Below are 17021 nucleotides of genomic sequence, written 5' to 3'. Positions count from 1 at the left end.
AGCTGAGGTAATAATTTCTCATAGCTTTCTGACCTCGGAAGTCCATCTTCCCTAGTTCCTCAATGTACACCTTCCCATCTATCCCACTGCCTATGAGGTAGTAAGGGGCTTTAGAAATTGTAAATGACTTAAAAAAAAAAAAAAAAAAAAAGAAGAAGAAGCATCCTGATTTGCCAAAAGAAATTGACAGGTGCCTGGGTGGCTCCGTGGGTCAAGCATCTGTGTTTGGCTCAGGTCATGATCCTGAGGTCCTGGGATTAAGTCCCATATGGGGCTCCCTGCAAAGCAGGGAGTCTGCCTCTCCCTCTACCTCTCCTCCTGCTTGCTCGCTCTCTCTCTCTTAAGTAAATAAAATCTTAAAAAAAAAAAATTGATACCACTACCCCCATAGTTTAAATACTGTTTTCATTGTTTTTCCACTAATTTTCATTTTAGCCAAAGTGCCTGGTACCGACAGGCAAAACCTCCATGAAAGACTGCCTCCTGCACTCCTGCATTGCCAGCAGCAAGGATATCCCCAACAGGGGCTCTGTAAATAGTGGTTGAATCAATGAATTCTGAAGGGTTACTGACAGCGACATTTCTTAAGAGAATAAATAGGTCGGGTCTCCCTATGCCTTAATTTGGAAAGGTTTTGGCCAACAGAGAAACTCAAAGAGTCATGCCATACATTTCAAATCATTACCAAGTCCTATTTATTTTAACTCAAATATATTTCCAGCCCGCTTTCCATGGCCACCCTCATCAAAGATGCCAATATCTGATGCATGTCAAGACTCCCCTCATTCTTACCCCTACACTCCATGTGTTCCCTGCTTTTTAATTCCGGGAATCCTTTTCAAACATAAGCTTGATCTTGTCTCTTGTTGCTTATAAACCCTTGACAGGTCTTCCAAACAATTAGGATAAAGGCATTATCCCTACTATGGCCTAGCACCTGCACAGTTTGAACCCTCCTTCCACTCCAACCTCGTCTTCGCCACATTTCCCCAGCTCTGCTGGCTGCACTGACCCACTTCCGTTCCCACTGCAGGTAGCATGCCCACCGGTCCACAGAGCCTTTGCACGTAATAGTCCCTCTGCAGGGAATGCAATTTTAGCTCTCACTCATTCATAGATCAGTGCAATTGTCACTTCCCTAGGGGAGCTTTCCCTGACCTCCTTATCTAGGTCAGATCCCTTTTTAGACATTCTCATAACACCAGATTCTCTAATTTAGAGCGCTAATAGAATTCTCATTAATTGGTACGATTATTTGATAATCCTATGACTCCTCCCCCAGACTGGATAGCACAATTTGAGGGCAGTATCTTTTGCTATTCATTGCTGAATCCCAACACCTAGCACCTTGCCTGACACACAGCGGAAGCAACATAAATCATTGCTGAATAAATGAACGAGTATTAAAAGGTCTTATAAATACATTTTGATGAAACAAGTATCTACCGATGCACAAGGAAATACTACAAAGTTTTAAAAGGCACATTGGCTCAAATGTCTGAAAATATCTGCAGAGTTTTTCCTTTGGCAAAAAAATAACTACCTCTTACTCAGCATGTTCTCTATAACTTTTGGCCTTTAATTGAAGAAGAGGCTAGATTATAGTAACAAAAAACAAGAGTTTTGACTTTTTCAGGGCCGCTAAAAGCACAGGCTTTATTCAGGTGGTATTTTCCAAAGTTCTCTAGTGTGGAACAAAGAGAAATAGATTGAAGATTAGAAGCCACATACCTCCACAAATAAATATCACTTAAGGCTCCAGATTCTCCGAGTTCATACATTTAAGATCCACAGTCTATTCGTTTTGATAGTATTTCATTTTTTCAAAGATTTTAAGCTCAGGAGCATTTCAAAATACAGCAATCTCATGCAGTCCCACTGAGGAAATAGAAGAATTGTGTATTCTCTGCCATGTGAACATAGGGAGGCAACAGATGAGTTTCAATGACGTGGCTTAGAGCGATCACTCAAAATTTCAGAGGAAATGGGTCTCTGGTAGAGGGTTTGTTGGTGCGTTTGTCTGTTTTACCACAATGTTTGGTCAGGGCCGGCAGGGAGTCTCTTACAGCTGAGGTGCATTGTGCATTTGGACTTTAAGAAAGCCCCACCCTATACCGGGCACTAGCCTGTTTCTAACTTTGTTTTCCTGTGTTAGTCCCATCACAGATTAAAAAAAGGAGTTAGTCTGACTTAAGGGACTTCACCACTATTAAACAGTGAGCTTTGACCTTCACGGAGATTTCTGTGTACTGGCTTAGATGCCTTTTGACAACTCTGGAAAACAAGTTTTCCTGTTGTTGTCAATAGCAAGGAGATGAGGTTTATTTTTGGCATTCTAGCTAAAGAGTAGCACGGAGTTGCCTGAGGTGACAATAACAGCCCAAAAGAGTGTCTCCTATGACCTGAAGGGCAAAAAAAAACTAAATAAATAAAAGGAATCACTTGTAGGGTAAGAGGTCCCTTCTAGCTCAAGGTGACAGGATTCAACAAAGTACTGATATTAGCCATTTTGGGCCCATGGTCCAGCATGACCAGACCGCACTCTGTGTGGAGAATAGGGCCCAGGATGGGTGTAGAAGTGAAGCCCAGGACCAGGTGATAGAAGGTTTTTGAATATTAAAGGTTAGGATTTTATTCTGAGGCAACAGACATGAATCTCAACTAAAATGTATAAAAATAACTTGGGCAGCAAATTTGGAGGAAAAATTGGAGGCAGGGAGATGAGCCAGGAGACAGCACTAATAGCCCAGACAAGAAATGCCACGCACCTAAACCAGGACAATGCCACCCAATAAATAATCCAATGTGACGATAGTGGATTAGACATCGCCTACGCTATGCAGAACACAAGTCTATGCCATGGAGGAAAAAAATATAAAGACATGTAAGATACACAGTTTGTCCTCCAAGAGGTGCTCATTAAGTATCTCACAAAATAAGGGGCACCTGGTGGCTCTGTTCGGTGTCTGACCCTTGATCTCCGCTCAGGGCTTGATCTCAGGGTGGGGAGTTCAAGCCTCACATTCGGCTCTGTCCTGGGAAGGGAACCAACTTAAAAAATATATATGGCTTACAGAATAATGTACAAAAGTTAAAACATCAGGGGGGCTATGATTGGTGATTAATTACCAAAAGAAAAATGCAAATACTTTTAGTTAGAATCTGTCGAGGAACAAAGTAAAGTGGCGTTTTTTGATGAGATTTAAAGAATGAGTTGATTTAATAAGGATGGAGGGGAAAGTACTCAGGGTGGAGAAATGGGTTAACCTAAGGGGAAAGTAAGATTAGGTCTTGTATAGTACTATGACATTTTTGTAGGCAGATAGATTCTGTGAGGATGTATATTTGAAAGCTGTTTTGTTGATTCAGTTTTTTGGCAAACCTTTACCAAGGTTTCTCTGGGCAAGAAAGATGTGAAGGAGCATAAGAAATGGTCAACTACCGAGAAGGACAGAAAAAGAAAGGCTGGGAGCGCAAGCTCAAACCTAAAAGCTACACTTTATTTTTCTTAAAAATGGATTTCAGTAAGATGATCAACCAGCCTAGACATCAGGCTCTACGGAATCTTCCTTCAGTTTATCCCAGGCATCTTTCCCTTCTCCTACAGCCAAGCTTACACACCATGGTTGTCATTCCCTCCCCTGGACCTGGGTAGACCTCAGGTTCGGTGTCCTGCTTCTAATTCATTCACTAGATGGCCATTTGAACATCGATGTCTTCACATCACTCTTCCGACCAGAAAATATGCAAACTCTCTGGTATCTCCCAAATCAGAGGAAACTCCAATACCTACAGATAAAAATTCTTTGTTTTTTCTGCCTATCCAGTCTTAGTTTCACCATCCAGAAGCAATCAATGCTGGATTCTCTTATTGTTCCTGAGATACACTATTTTTCTCCCATTATTAGATCAAATTATCCCCCATGTTTAGAACTGCTCTGCCTTCCTTTAAATTTAACTCTTTTCTCAAGGCTCAGATCAAGTTTCGCCTCTATGAAAGGTTGTCAAGGGTGTGTCGGTCTTATCTTCCAACTAAATGGTCAATCACGGTACCATTTTGGCTTATTTTACTTAACTTTCAGAGTAATAGTAAGGTTCCAAACATGAAGGATACTCAGTATCCATTGATCATTGATTCACTGATCAGCTCATTGATTGATTCTCAAACTCTTCCATAAAAATGCATGCGGTGAAAAAAAAATTACAAGCAGTGATATAAATGATTCCATTTGAATTTGCTAAGCTCATTCGTAAAAAAACTTTTTTAAGGAGTCTGCAAAGCTTTTTATTTTGTCTCTACATTTTGCCTTGCAAATTTAGAGGGGGGAAAAAAACTATGTGGATCTTGGATAAGATCCTAACATTAGATTTTCTGGAATCCCAAGTTAATCTGATATTTATATGGTTTAAAAACTGCACTGACCTATATGGAAACTTCCCTTAGGAGTGAGACTTGTGTGTTTATTTAGCTGGTGTGTAACTTAGACATGTACAGACGTTATATCAAAGTCAAAATAATGAAAAAGAGAGAAGACCCAAATAGGAAAGTGAGAAGAAACTATTTGCTGCCGTCTGCTATGGGGTAAAAAGTAACTTGGTTTTCTTGGTTGTTGTTTTGCCTTTTTTTCTTTTTTAATGCATTTGCAACTTACAATATCAGAGGCCCATTCCACGTCCGTTGCAAATGATTCTCTCAGTCTTTAGCCTCAGAACACAACCACAAATTTTCTATAAGTGCATTTTGAAACTGCAATACTGAAACACCAAGAAAATGTGCAGTTTACATGACCTGTGCTAGAGTCTGAGAAAAACCAGATATAAAGCTTTGCTTTCACAAGCAGGTGGTGCTTGGTTGAACTTTGCCCTCTAGCACTGAAGTTTATGACGTTAAATCTCCATTTGGCACAAACCAGTGCATTCTCATACAGAGTGATTTCACAGAAGTGGCCATTGAGCATGGTAACCTCAGTGTCAGGACTTAAAGTTCTACCCCTTTGTGAGTTCTTCTACTTCTGTTTCAGATTCCAGAACTTTGTAAACCCTGTAACATTCCACAAAAGTGCGAGTAAGACAATTAACGTTGTAGGACAGCTAGTAACAATAATTTCAAAAATAATTTTGGTCTTCATACAACTATTTTCAGAAAAAAAGTCAATAATCCATCTACTACTGAAAATGTTAATGTTGATGAAGTATCTCTGAACTTTGAGTCATTTTTTTTAAATCCAGAGAATGTAGAAAGAGCCCAGAAACAACATCAAAAATAAAATCAGGAAAGTAGTGTTATCCAGTAAAAAAATAATATGCCACATATATAATTTTTAGTTTATATTTCATAGCCTCATTGAAAGATGCAAAATTTTTAGTTTTAAAGCCGCATTAAAAGATGCAAAAAGATGGGACACCTGGGTGGCTCGGTGGATTAAAGCCTCTGCCTTCAGCTCAGGTCATGATCCCAGGGTCCTAGGATCAAGCCCCACCTCAGGCTCTCTGCTCAGCGGGGAGCCTGCTTCCTCCTCTCTCTCTCTGCCTGCCTCTCTGCCTACTTGTGATCTCCGTCTGTCAAATCTCTGTCTGTCAAATAAATAAGTCAAATCTTTAAAAGATGCAAACAGAAACAAATGAAGTTAATTTTAACAGTGTATTTTATGTAACCCAGTATACTCAGAATAGTACTATCATTGTGGCATGTGATCCATATAGTAAATTATTAAAGAGGTATGTTATATATCTTTCTCTTATTAAGTCCTCAAAATTAAGTCTTCAAATTAAGTCTTATTACATCTGATGTGTGTTTATACTTACAGCATATTCAAATGCCCACTAGTCACAGTTCAAGGGTTCAGTAGACACACGTGTCCACCTTATTGGACCTCATAGCAATAAAGGTTGAATCTAGATGATAGATCACAAACCAAAATGAATTTTTACTTTCTTATTTTTTTCCAATGCCCAAATACATTTCATAGCCAGCGGTTCTCAAAATTCTTCACCACCATGTTGCCTTTAATTGGGAAAAGTATCTTCTATTTCCCGTATGAAGGCAATGAAGCTAGATTGCCACAATTCAAATACCACCTCTCTTACTTGCTGTGTCACCAAACATGGACATATTATGGAACTTTCTTTTGTGAAGTTTTACCTATTTAAGTAATCTCTACCCCCAACATGGGGCTTGAACTCATAACCCTGAGATCAAAAGTCACATGCTTTTCCTACTCAGCCAGCCAGGCACGAACTTCACTGTCTCTCAAGTCGAAAGCAGAGGAATATCAGACTGCCTTACAGGTTTTTTTGTTCTTTTAATTTTTTTTTAAATAAATGGATTGATACATGCAAAATACTTACAGAAGTGCTAGCAAACAATGTTTAGTAATAATATTATTTATTTAAGAGTTATCTAATAACACTGCTTTGCATTATTTTCTAGACAAAAATATTGTCTAGATCAAAAGCTATTGTTGACTGGAAGACCACTAACTCAGTTAATATGAAAACCCTGACTTGAGTGAGTCAGTATCTCAAAATAACCGGCTCCTGTGCTCATTATAACTTTTTAAAATTTTATTTATGTTTTGTTTTGTTATAAAGAGAGCACAAGTGGAGGGAGGGGTAGAGGGAGAGAGAATCTCAAGCAAACTCTGTGCTGAGCTCCAAGTCCAATGTGGGGCTCGACCCCACAAACCTGAGATCATGAGCCAAAATCAGGAGTCAGATGCTCAACAGACTGAGCCATTCAGGTTCCCCTAGAATCATTAGAATTAGAATAGTGTTTTCATGCATTCAACAATATGCATCCAGGTACCCAACAGAGCAATGGACAAGATCTATGGTCCCTGCCATCAGGGGAACTTTAGCTTCGATGGATTATTCTCAACCCTGTATCTTTCATTTCATGAGTCTTCAGTTATTATTGATATGATTTAATATAGGCCTTATGTTAACATATGTTATCCTTGCTTACATCTAGCACTGGGATGATGTTGTCTGCAGGTATTAGAAAACCCCAATCAAACCTGCATGAAAATACACAAATTCAAAGCTAGGGTAGATACCAATCCTGGTGCACCCTGAGCTCCTGCTGTTATTCGGCACTCCCTTTCACTCAGTCCTCCTCTATACTTCAGTTGTGTCAACACAGTGGCTTCCATCATGGTCACAAAATGGTTGCCATTAACCAGGGTAGCAATGGACACCAAAAGATTGCTCCTCCAACGATAGAGAAAAATGTTTATTTCTTAAATCTAATTAGATCAACTTGTCACAGTCCATAGAAGAAATCATAAACGGATTGGCTTAACACTCGGTTTTTGAATGATTATGGGTCAAGGCTATGGAATCACCAGGTTCCAATACAACTCTTTAGTCTAGCAGTGAGATCATGCCTAAGGAAGCAACAGGTAGCTGAAACAACTTGGGGTTTTGTTAGAAAGGAGGAGCTGAAACTGTGTGGTCAATTGGCAATGTCCATTACACAATGCTGAGAGGAACTTGTTTTGGTATATTGTTCCGAAGTGACAGAAGAGACAGTCTATGATTCAGTAAGCACTTGGGGATGTCACAAAATAGGTCACCGCTAAATAAAACCCAGAACACACATGATTTTTATCCTGACTGCATGAATTGTCTTTATCAGTTTAAATATGGCTGGAAAGTATTAAAAGAGAAAATAAGTCTAATACAAGGAATAGCTATAGAAATTTGATTTGTAGTTCCACTTCCTAAAGTTTTGTGTGTGGAAATGTCACTTCTATGAGTCACAGTTTTCTCATTTAGCTCATCTCTTAGCCTCAAGTTCTGGTGGGGGGGGGGATCAAAAGATATAATTCATGTGGAAGACATTTGTAAGCTTTTAATGCAAAATAGAAATCATTTATTATCATTAACAGGAAAATCAAAGCTTTCAAGTTTGGGGAAAACAGTTCTCAATGCTGTATCTTTCATTTCATGAGTCTTTAGTTATTGCTGATATGATTTAATATAGGCCTTATGTTAACATATGATTTTTGTGTTCCAACTACTTAGACAACAACATGCATTTCTTCTGAATTTGTACAACCTGTTACAAAAATAAATACTTCCTCGCTCAACATGCATTCTACAAAACTTAAAAGCAAAACATGTAAATATTCTAGGTGGGACTGAACAAAAATATTCTTTTTTTTTTTTAAGATTTTATTTTTAAGCAATCTACACCCAGCATCGGGCTCAAATTCACTATCCCGAGATCAAGAGTCACATGCTCTACGGACTGAGCCAGCCAGGTATCCCTGAACAAAAATATTCTAAGTATTAAATATTTTATCACAAAAGGCCTTTTAGAGTAACAAAATTTAATCTGCTGTTTTAGTTCTGTCTGTTTGTCCTTCAGTGATTATTGCCCTTCTCCTTCTACTCCTCTACCATCACTATCTAGGCCTTCTTTGTGTCAGGCCAATATTACTTCTTGGGCTGTTGCCTGTTCTCTTAAAATCAGAATTTCCTGGGGTGCCTGGGTGGCTCAGTGGGTTAAAGCCTCTGCCTTTGGCTCAGGTCATGATCCCAGGGTCCTGGGATTGAGCCCCGCATTGGGCTCTCTGCTCAGCGGGGAGCCTTCTTCCTCCTCTCTCTCTGCCTGCCTCTCTGCCTACTTGTGATCTCTGTCTGTCAGATAAATAAATGAAATCTTTAAAAAAAAGAAATTGGAATTTCCTTTTTCCAACTCATCCTACATATGGAAGCAGATTATTCCTCATAAATACCAATTTAACTATATATCGTGCTTCATTCAGAAAGTTTCATCGCCTCCGTATTTCCCGAGTAGCATAGAAAGAGCACTAGATTAGAAGTCAACAGAATGAGAATCTGGTCATAACAGCATTAACTGCCTGGTTAACCTGGGCATTGTCCCCTCTCAACTCTTTCATCTGTAAACACTTGACTGGGTCTCTAAAATCTCTTCTGACTCTAAAATCCTGCTTGGCTTTGGATATTCCTGAAATCTATCCCTATCCTTATCATTTTAATTTTTTTCCCAAACAATCTAACATAAAAATCACTGTTTTCATCCATCTGCTCTCCTCCCTATCCCCAAAAGCAAAGCCAACATCATTTCACTCATATTGGCCTTCTGTCTGGACAGGCCTCCTACTCCATTTATTCTACCTATATCCTATATATTTTTTCAAGACCCAACTCACATTCCCCAGGCACACCAGTTTATCAATCTTTGCCTCCAATCCTTCATTCAACAAAAACTTGCTGCACACCTACTGTGTGCAAGGCAATGGGGACACCATGCTGAATAAAAGAGAGAGGTTTCCGGCCCCTGTGGAATGGACATTCCACTGCGGTCAATAGTTACTGAACAAGTGAATAAACGAGATAATTCCAGATTATGACAAATGCCTAAGAAAGAAATAAACTAAATGGTCAGATAGGGAAGGGACAGGATGGTCTGGGAAGGCGTATTTTAGCTGTGTAGTGTTGTTATATGCTCCCTGAACTTGTGTTGACTGACCGATTAAACCAAAGCCCAGCTCTGCTTTACAACAACAACTCCTCTTTAAATAAGAGCCTTAAAACTTGTGTTAGCTAAGCCTAACTTCTTATTAACTCCAAAATAATTTTTAGCCATAGAAAGGATCATTTCTGAACCAATAACATATTGCATTCAGTATTTTTTAAGTTCTAAAAATTAAGAATCCCTTGAGGCATTTCTCAAATCACTAAGGATACTAGGGTACCCACATTTTTTTTTTTGCTAATGTCATTTTCATACTCTAGGCTACTGTCCTTCTGATTATTTCTTAATGGTTTATTTCCTCAGGTGGCATCTTGCTTCTCTCCCTAGTGCCCTATCATGTCGCTGACATTATCACCACCAACTCCATCCCCTGGGTTGAAAACCTGCCACTATATACCTTTTTATGAGGGTTAGAAACCTCACCCACTCACATTACTGAGTCACTAAACCTCAGAGATAATCCCCTCGAAGCTCTACTCCTTAAATTTCCACAAAGAACCCAGTAACAATAGCATTTAAGTAATTCCAGGGTAATACCATTTTTCTTAAAAAACAAACAATTCCCTGAAGACAGTCTGCCTTTGGGCAGGCTCTCACCACCTCGCAGCTGGATTCCTGACTGCATTCTACTGAAAGTTCTCACCTTCAGACCAGCCTCACTCCCATTCATCCTACTTGAGGAAAGGGGTGGAAAGAACATGGCGTTGAAAGATGGATCAGACTCCAGTTGTCATCTTGATTCACCATTTTAATTAGTTGTTCAGCCTCTGGGATGATACTGAAGCTCTATCAGATTGTTTACTTGTAAGTTATGTCAATGTTAGAAACCGTGCTAAGAAATCTAAGAAGCATTGTATGCATTGTGCTTAACACTGGGCTGGCACACGGAGGCATCCAAATTTAACTCCCCTTCCCTTTTTCAAATTAAATCTGATCTCCACCTTCATTTCTCCATCGAGGAAAGCCTGTTCAGCAACCCTGTATCATTTATACAATCAGCTTCAGATCTATTAGCAGGCTCTTTTCATTCTGCTTCAATTACCTTTCCAGTTTTCTTTGATAGTTTCTTAAATTATCCCCTTTAGTCTCTACTAAGGCACCCTGGCCTGTGTCAAAGCAGACATCTCAATACTCCTTGACAGCGTGAGCTTCTCAGGTGGCTCCACACCCTAGGTCTTGGCACACATTGTTTTCTTGTCTGAAATGCCCTTCTTTCCTCTGAGATTTCCTTATTCCCTCTTCAAATTCTTGTCAAAACTTTGATCTCTTTAAAACTTCACAGACAAACCTGAGGCAGAGCAAATACTTCTGATCTCCCAAGTTATTTGTTCACACCTCCATAATAGCTTTGTTGTTGTTGTTCCATAAATTAACCCATTTATTATAAGCTAGTAATGTTTCAAATGGTGGAGCTTTCACTGGTCTTTCGATGTTTTCAGTCTTCTCGTAGTAGACTTTACTATGAGGGCAGAGGTGGTGTTGTAGGTCCAGGGACCATCAGCAACTGTTTTATGGAGGAACCACACTGCTGGATGCCCATGGCTTTTCTTCCCGTCTTGGTTTTGCCACAGAAGAAGCAAGTGTACTTGGCATGATGGCTTATTTCAATTTTCTCCACCATTTTCCTGAGGGAGGCACCATAAGGTGTTCCATATTTACCAATGATTCTGACCTTTTGGGTCCATCTTAGCCATATCCCCACCAACTAGGTCCAAGCTCAGAGAATATAGCCTTCTCACTGAGAAATCTATCCCCAAACATTAATCTTATTTCTCTTGTCAATCAGAAACATTCTCATTGAGCTGATGTTCAAAACCTGTTTTTAGACCTTTTGGGGGTCTGTATCCTTGGATAGGAAAGAATTACATCTTTATTTTCACTAACTTCCAAGTAAATTTAGCATTTCCTTCCATTATGAATCTAAGCAACAAACAACAAGTAGCAAGACATGTGACTGTCACAAAGTACAGATATTTTTATGTCACGTTAGAGTTGTTGAAGGTATTTTGAAACATTGTTTGCATTCATCATTACTTCCAAGTTCCAATAGTAATTAGACTTACTGCTAGAAACTTTAAAAAAGTTTAAAGTGTGAATAAAGAAGCACATATATTATTCTATTACAGTTTTTTAAGTAAACGTTTTGAGAAATTGTTGACTCACCTACAATTGCAAGAAACAATACAGAGAGATCCTGTGTATTCTCAGTTTCCCAGTTTCCTCAATGGTGACATCCTGCAAAACTATAGTAAAATATCATAACGGGGATACTGACATTGATACAGTCAAGATACAGAACATTTCTATCTTCACAAGGATCCCTTGTGCTGCCCTTTTATAGTCATGCAAACTTCCCTGCCACCCTACTCCATCCTTAAACCCTAGCAATCACTAATCTCTCCATTTCTATAACTTTGTTATTTCTAGAATGTCATATAAATGGAATCCTACAGTATATAACCTTTGGGGACTGGATTTTCTACTCAACATAATACTATGGAGATTCTTCAAGATACTGCATGTATCAGTGGCTTTTCCTTTTATTACTGAGTAGTATTCCATAGTGTGAGTCTAACATCTCTTTTGCTAATGTTTTGAATTGGTTATCAGTATGCCTGTCTTCCCCTTCCTTTCATGAGATAAGAACTGTGAGCAGTTCTAATGCTGACAAATGGTCTTAGTTTTCATTTATCAGAGAATGTCTTGATTTCTCCTTCATTCCTAAAGGACATTTGCCCTAGATATAGAATTTGGGATTGACCGTTCTTTTCTTCCAGCACATAAAAATGACATGCCACTTTCTCCAGCTTCCATGATTTCTGATAAATCTCATGTCATTCAAATTGCTTTCTCCCTATGAGTAAGGTCATTCTCTCTCACTCCTTACAAGATTTTGCTTTTTAGTTTTAGAAGTTTGTGTATGATACATTTTGATGTGGATTTCTATGGGTTTTTCCTTTTTGTGATCCACTCGCCTTCTTGATTATATAGGTTTAGTGTTCTTGTTGAATTAGGAAGTTCTCAGCCTTCATTTTTTTGTTGTTGTTGTTGTAATCCCACAAGTACATGAGGCACTGTTCATTTTTTTTCCCTCCATTTTCTCTACTCTTTTAAACTGGGGAAATTCTATTTTATCTTTAAGGTCATTGATTATTGCCTCTGTCTCATCCATTCTAATTTTGGGCCCATCCATTGAATGTTTTTATTTAGGTTCTTGTATTTTTCATTTCTAATTTTTCCATTCAGTTCTTCTTGATATCTTCTATTTCTCTGCTGAAACTTTCTACTTTTCTTATGTTGTAAGTATGTTCATAATTGCTTACTGAAATATTTTTATAAAGGTTGCTTTGATATCTTTGCCAGATAACTTTAACATTTCTGTCATCTCTTTGTTGGCATCTACTGATTGTCTCCCTCTCTCTCTTTTTTTTTTTTTCATTTGAGCTGAGATTAGCCTATTTCTTGGTGTGACAATTGATTTTGTATAATAATCTGGACATTCTGAATATTATGTTATGAGACTCTGGGTTCTATTGAAACTTTCTGTTTTAGCTGGTTTCATCTGTCACTGTTCCAGCAGGAGAAGGGAGATGCTGCCTTATTATTTCAGGTGGACTACAAGTCCAAATTTCCCACTTGGCCTCTGTTGCTACTTGAGGGGAAGAAAAGTTTATCATTACACTGGGCAGGGGTAGGAGTCACAACTCTCCACTAGAACTCCACTACAGTCCCCACTCAGCCTTTGCCGGCATAGGTGTGGGTGGGGCCACAGATTTTTTTTTTCTCCCCTATGGTGTTTGGCTGGGGTGGAATGCTTACTGTTTAAAGTTTTCTGTCTTGCTAGACTTTCCCTTTCCATACCCTTTGGCTATAAAGAAAGAAAGCTTCTGTTGGGACTTTTTTGCCTGTATGTGTTGACATTTCTGAGTTACCAGCTTTTTAGCTTTAGGTCTAGAATACATAAGGCAAAAAGACAATCTAGGGAAATCACAACCATATCATTCCTTGGTCTCTAAAGTCTCTAGCTGTTCTTTTATTTCTCTCCACCTTTCAGAGTCTTTGTTTGTTAGTTTCATATGTAATGTCCAGGGCTTTTAGTTATTTTTAGTGGGAGGAATAAGGAAAAGAAAATGTATTCCAACTTTCCGAAAGTGTAAGTCTCCTCTGTCACTGGTTTTTTCTTTTTTAAAATATTTTGATTACGATATTTCAACCTAATTGTGGTTTTTTGCAATCCTATATATTTTATTTATGCATTTATTTATCTGAGAAACATCAGACAGCCATAGAGTTTCCACAGAACCACCACTTTAAAGAAAAATTCAAAATGGAGACCCAAAAGAAGTAGCACAGAATTATATTCCAAGATGACACAATTGGCCCAACTGCCTTCTTTAGAGTATGCATTCATTGGCTTTCTAACTTCCATGCATCCTCTCCAGCCCCACCCAGGGTTAGGACAATTATATGGAGAGTTCTAGGGAGCCATCCATTACCAGGCAAGGCTGTGGCTTACAAAGTGACCCAAGTCTTCAGAACTTCCTCAAAACTCCAGAGAACAACACCTCTCACCCTAACTGAGAAGTAGTTAGTATTCTTCCCATCACTTTGGGTGTGGCTTTTCCACTCCCCAGGGTAGCCCCCTCTTAACTGTGCTACATTGGAAATTACCTTTCTCAATGGCCCAGAATACTCATATGTGTGCCTCGTACCCTGAAAGGAATGAAAGTCTTTCGTCACCCTGATGGCAGATGAAGTAGAAGGGAAAGACCACACACCAAGACTAAAGAAGGACTGTTCAACCACTATCACATCACATTTAAATGTATATCTGCCCTTTCATGAGACTATGAACTCCTCAGAGGAAATAAACTGTTTTACATTCCCTTTTATTCTCGAGTTTAACACAGGTTGAGACACATGAAAGATGCCTAATAAATGTTGTTAAATGAATAAACAAGCAAATCTATCCCAGAGAAAAATGGTATATATTAGACTTTACCAAAAGACTGCACACTTGTTTATTTCTAATTCAGCTTAAAAAACATTCTTAGGTCATTTAAGACAAATATTTCTCATTCCTTGGCCTTCCATTCCTAATTCCTTCTTTTTTTTTAAAGATTTTATTTATTGATTTATGTATTTATTTACTTATTTCTAGAAAGAGCATGTGAGTAGGGGGAGGGGCAGAGGAAGAGGGAGAGAGAATATCAAGCAGATTCCACAACCAGCACGGAGCCCAATGCAGGGCTCAATTTCATGATCCTGATATCATGACCTGGGCCAAAATCAAGAATCAGACACTTAACTGACTGAACCAGGCACCCCTCATTCCTAATTTCTTCTTATCCATCCATTATTACTCACCCAAACTTGGATGAAAAAATGTATGCATAATTTCTCCATTTCAAAGACCATCTTGCACGGATGTCATGCATACTGCTACCTCACAAATATGCTAAAGATGGCACAAGGTTTCCAGGTCTAGTCATAACAACACCATTCCCCTCCTCTGTTTCTTTACCTGGATCCTGAACATGTCCTAGGACAAGAGTCTGGGACTATCACCCTAAACAAAATTTAGGTAAGTCCCAGTGATCTACCAATGACTGATGGTAATATCTTTTGTTAGCTAGAGTCTGGAACACAAAAAGATAATGATCTTGAAAGCAGTCTCATAAATCTTTAACCCAGGTACCCCTTCTCAACAGCAAACTCTGATTGAAAGCAAATCACAATGTAAAGAAACCATTTGCACATCTCAGTGTTACCTAGCTACCCATACAAGCCCAAGAAATGCAATGAACATTACCCAGGAGTTGAAAGGAAGTGACTAAGTAAGAGTTGAGAAATGGTTCACGGCATCAGGAATGACAACGTGTAAAGAAGGGTGGCATTCCACGCCTCCTCGCTAGGCAGGGCATCCAAGACAGCCTATGAGCTGTCATGAAAGATAAACAAAGGTTTGTCTTACTAAAGCCAGTAACAAAGGAAGCTTGGCAGTGAATCTGACAGCTAATACTGTGAGTGAGGTTACTGACGACAACAATTAATGAATAACCTGCCTGGAATTCTTCATCAGTGAGATAGGAATTATTGAGGAATTCATAGACTCAGGTCTCAGAGGGAACACCTTCTGCATAGCCCAGATAGATAAGGAAATTAAAAGAGTGTATTTTTTTAAGGCAGATAATTTCATTCCTATGATAAAACAGAAAAGATGTGCAATTTGAATTGAAAACAAAACAAACATCTGAAGTAAATAAAAAGTTTTGATGAGACGAAAAACAGATTTTAGGGGGCACCTGGGTGGCTCAGTGGGTTAAAGCCTCTGCCTTCGGCTCAGGTCATGATCCCAGGGTCCTGGGATCGAGCCCCGCATCAGACTCTCTGCTCAGCGGGGAGCCTGCTTCCTCCTCTCTCTCTGCCTGCCTCTCTGCCTACTTCTGATTTCTGTCTGTCAAATAAATAAAAAAAAAATCTAAAAAAAAAAAAAAAGAAAAACAGATTTTAGGTATATTGTAAATATCATGCATACAAAATACATATTTTTATAAGGATGTTTTAAAATTGTCTTGCTTTATTATAAAATTAGCATTATAGATAATGTAAGTGCCAAATTGCATAAAATCATGACAGATGTAGTGTCAAATAAGTTTCCTAAAGTGGTTAAACTTCCAAAGGGACTAGTTTCATTTCCAAGTAGGTTGAGCATGTGTGCATGTGTACAGCTCTGTTCATTCCAGGCCAGACTAGAAATTGGGGGGAGGAAGGGTGATTAGTCAAATCTTTTCTACAACCATTATCTAGAAAAAAGACAAAAACTTTTGTTGACCATTCCACTGGTGTCTAAATAGAACAGGAAATATGAACAGGAAAGTAACATAAATCCAGAAGGGTTAGAATCTGTTTTCCCCTATAAAACCTTTGAGAATTCTGTGTCATATAGTAACTGAACTTTTTATGGTATTGTAAGGTATCTAAAGGATATAGTTCCCTTTATCTCTTACTAGATTTTTATACTTTCCTATTTTTGTGCTCAATTTGTAGTATATAATCTCATTTCCTTAAAACAAAAAAGCTTACTGACATCTATTAAAAGTCAACCTACTAGAAGAGAAACAATAAAAAAATGGCATCTATATTCTTAGTAGGTGTAGTATATAATACAATATGCAGTATTAGAAGTCTACTGTTAATAATTATGCAACCAATATTAAATTATTATAAACAACAAATATTGGTAATTATACTGATGGTAAATAGTAATTCAGTGATTCTAAGTTAAAACTTGCTCATGAACACAAATGATTCCATCATTATAGATGCTAATAGGACCCAGAAGCTTATCAGTTCTTAATGATTTAGCCCCTCATCTTCAGTGTTAACTTGATTGTTTAGGCTTTTTTTTTTCAAGGTTTATTTATTTGAGAGAGAGCTGGAGGGGTGGGGGGGGGCAGAGGGAGAGGGAGAGAGAACTCAAGCAAACTCCAGACTGAGCAAGGAGCCCAACAGG

The 17021-nt window shown here is 38.6% G+C and overlaps 1 pseudogene; it reads right to left on the bottom strand.

Annotated features, from left to right (window-relative positions):
• Positions 1-10920: 10920 nt before the first annotated feature.
• On the bottom strand, positions 10921-15044 carry LOC111150973 (annotated as a pseudogene).
• Between the last annotated feature and the right edge of the window lie 1977 nt (positions 15045-17021).

The sequence above is a fragment of the Enhydra lutris genome, unplaced genomic scaffold (genome assembly GCF_002288905.1).
Source record: "Enhydra lutris kenyoni isolate GAN:26980312 unplaced genomic scaffold, ASM228890v2 scaffoldscaffold25, whole genome shotgun sequence".
Classification (NCBI taxonomy): domain Eukaryota; kingdom Metazoa; phylum Chordata; class Mammalia; order Carnivora; family Mustelidae; genus Enhydra; species Enhydra lutris.
The sequence above is the reverse complement of the archived record's forward strand: the minus strand, read 5'-3'. Positions and strand labels throughout refer to the sequence as shown.